The 3719-nt window shown below is 37.7% G+C and overlaps 1 long non-coding RNA gene across 3 annotated transcripts in view; it reads left to right on the plus strand.

The window, feature by feature from the left end:
* The window catches only part of LOC122221860, a 33498-nt gene that overhangs the window by 21447 nt on the left and 8332 nt on the right, over positions 1-3719 (plus strand). The window lies entirely within an intron of this gene.

Below are 3719 nucleotides of genomic sequence, written 5' to 3' on the forward strand. Positions count from 1 at the left end.
GCAAGAGTTTGAAAAAGATTGCTGTTAATTATTCTTTGAAGGTTTGGTAGAACTTGCCTGTGAAACCATCTGGTCCTGGAGTTTTCTATGTTAAGTTTTGGTTACTGATTCAATCTCTTTGCCCATTATTCATCTTTTAAGATAGTCTATTTCTTTCTGACTCAGGGGTGGTGGGTTGTGTGTTTCTTGAAATTTATCCATTTCTTCTAGGGTAATTGACATAACAGTTGTTCATTGTAGTCTCTTCTGGTCCTATGTGTAGTACAGTTGTAATGTGTCCTTTTTCATTTCTTATTTGAATCTTTTTTTTTTTTTTCTTATTCTGGCTAAAGGTCTGTCAGTTTTGTTTACCTTTTCAAAGAACCAGCTTTTAGTTTTGTTGATCCTTTCTGTTGTTTTTCTGGTCTCCGTTTTATTTATTTACACTCTGATATTTATGATTTCCTTCCTTCTGATAACTTTGAGTTCGTTTTTCCGAGTTCTTTGGGGGAAAAGTTTATTTGTGATTTTTCTGATTCCGTCACATATGTATTTATTGCTATAAACTTTCCTCTCAGATCTGCTTTTATTACATCCCATGAGATTTGATATGCTGTATTTCCATTTTCCCTTGTTCCAAGGTAATTTTTATTTCCCTTTTGATTTCTTCTTTGGCCAATTGGGTTGTTCAGAGCATGTTGTTAGTTTCACATATTTGTAAATCTTCCTTCCAGTCTCCTTTTGTCGATTGCTAGTTTCATACCATAGTGGTCAGAAAAGATAATTTAAGTGGTTTCAGTCTTCTTAAATTTGCTGAGACTTGTTTTGTGCCCCGTTATGTGGAAAACATTCCATGTGCACTCAAAAGGAATACGTGTTCTGCCCCTGTTGGATAGAATGTTCTGTATACATCTGTTATTTTTGTTTAAGAGTATAGTTGTTTTCTTTCCTTGTCAATTTTCTGTCTGGATGGTTTATTGCTGACAGTGGGGTACCAAAGTCCTCTAGTATGGTTGTCTATTTCTCCCTTTACATCTGTTAGTATTTGCTTAATAGATTGTGGTGACCCAGTGTTGGGTGTGTATATAGTTACTATTGTGAGATCTTCCTGATGTATTAACCCTTTTATCATCATAAAATGATCTTCTCTGTCTCTTTTTATTGTTTGTAGGCTACATATCTGTTTTGTCTGGTCTAAGTATAGCTAGCTATTCCTGCTTTCATTTGGTTTCCATTTGCATGGAATATCCTCTTCCATCCTTTCCCTCTGAGCCTCTGTGTATCTATAAAGTTGAAATGAGCAGGGCACCTGGGTGGCTCAGTCAGTTGAGCATCCAACTTCAGCTCAGGTCATGATCTCACAGTATGTGGGTTTGAGCCCTGCGTCAGGCTCTGTGTCTTCCTCCCCACTCATGCTGTCTCTTTCAAAATTAAATAAACATTTAAAAAAAATGTTTTTTAAGTTGAAATGAGCTTCCTATAGGCAGCATATGGTTCGGTCTTGTTTTTAATCAAGCTAGTGTGCCTTTGATTGATGGATTCAGTCCATTTCTACTGAGCGATTATTGATCTTAAGGACTTACTACTGCCATCTTCTATTTAGCCTTCTGGTTGTTTGGTATCTCCTGTTCCTTTTTCCCTTTCTTTTTACCTTCATAACATGGTGGCTTTCCATGGTGATTTGTTCAGTTTCCCTTTTTTTTTGTTTTGTTTTGTTTTGTGACTCTATTCTAGATTTTTGCTTTGTGGTTACCTTGTGGCTTACATAAAACATCCAAGGAGTCCTTTTTATGCTGATAGCACCATATTTCCATATAAAGTTTCCACCTTTTTACTCCTCCCTTTATATTTTTGATGTCAGTTTACCTTTTTTGCTGTATATTCTTTGAGGAATTCTAGTGGTTGTAGTTTTTTTATTGCTTTTTTTAAGCCTTTGTAATTAAGTGGTTAACCTATCATTCTAATACAGTTTTCCAATTCTGTTTTTTCACCTTTGACTAGAGTATAGTGCAATTTCATTTGCTTTTATGTCGCTAATTAGCGTCTTTCCATCTCAGCTTGGAGAATTCCTTCCAGCATTTCTTGAAAGACAGGTGTAATGGTGCTAAACTCTCTCAGTTTTTGTCAGGGAAAGCCTTTATTTCTCCTTCATATCTGAAGCATATCTGCCAGATAAAGTGTTCTGGGCGAGCAGCTTTTATTTTTCAGCATTTCGAATAGGTTATTCTATACCCTCCTGGTCTGTACGATGTGTGCTGTGAAATCTGATAGGGTAATGGAGGTTCCTTTGTAGGTTACCTTCATTTTTCCCTGGCTGCCTTTAAGACTTAACAGGTTCAATATAATGTCTAGGAGAGCATCTTATTGCATTGAGATAATAGAGTGTTCTGTTAGCTTTTTGGACTTGCCCAGTTCCTTCCCCAGGTTTGAGAAATTCTGTTACTATTTCTCTAAATATACTCTCTGCTCCCTTTTCCCTTTCTACTCCTCTTGGTGGACCAGTTATTCTTACATTTGTTTTTCTCATCATATATGATAGTTCTTGTAGGGTTTCTTCATTTTTAAAATCTTAGTTCTCCTGAGTCATTTCTAAATTTCTATCTTTCAGGTCAGTAATTCTTTCTTCCATCTCATCTGCCCTGTTCCCTAAGCTGTCTAATGCACTTCTTCATCTTACTCATTGAATTTGTCAGCTCCAGAAATTGTGTGGGACTTTCTAAAAATTTCAAACTCCTTTGTAAAAAAACATCTTCTGTTTAATAATTTTATTCCTAAATTGAAGCATATTCCCATTTTCTTGTAAGCTCATCAAATCTTTGTAACAACTATTTTGAATTATTTGTTAAATCATAACATTTTGCACCTTTGTGTTGCTGGAGAATTTTGTGTGTGTGCAGTACCATAGTATTGCATTTGAAATTGCACACACTTTTCTTTGTTGTTTATTTTGTTACAGTTGTAAGATTGGCAATTACAGACCTTTCTTTTGTTTCCCAGAAGGTGGTGCAATAGCTCAAGTTTTTGGTTTCTTCTTAACCTTAGCTGGTTCTGGGGCTGCACTCAGGAATGCATGTAAAAAAAAAGCCAATGTAGAAGCTTGTAGGAGGTGAGGGGAAGTATAGGCTTAGCACTGGATTTTGTGATTGCCTACAGACGGGTAGGGAGATCCTGGAATGAGGGTACTCCCAGAGGTCCATGTGCGAACCTCCTGCTGAAATCCCAAAGCAGACAGCAAGGAATGTTCCTTCGGTGTCCTTTGATATTTTTGTCTGTCTGTTCCCTTTTCCCTCTCCCCAGTCAGGGAGTTCCCTCTTCAAAGTTGTGTTGCTAGAGAGAAATGGGTCCTTGAGCAGGAGAAATACATCCCCCCCCCAGTCCCGCCCCTTTGAAGCTGTTCCTTTGTGTGCTTTAAAACAGGTAGCACCAGGGTGCCTGGGTGACTCAGGCAGCTAACTGAGAGTCTGACTTGAGATTTTGGCTCAGGTCATGGTCTCATGGTTAGTAGGATTGAGCCCCGGGTCTGGCTGACAACTCAGAGCCTGTTTGGAATCCCCCCTCCCCACCTCTGTTCATGCAGTCTCTCTCAGAATGGATAAACATTAGAAACTTCTAGTGCTTGGGAGTATGTGGTAAATGTCCCACAACTTTGTTTCTGTTTCTCAGTTTTTTCAATTCTTTTGGCATATCTAAATGTCAGAAAGTGGATATATACATACAAAATTCAAAACAACTTCCTAAGA

Source organism: Panthera leo, chromosome B3, assembly GCF_018350215.1.
Source record: "Panthera leo isolate Ple1 chromosome B3, P.leo_Ple1_pat1.1, whole genome shotgun sequence".
Lineage (NCBI taxonomy): Eukaryota > Metazoa > Chordata > Mammalia > Carnivora > Felidae > Panthera > Panthera leo.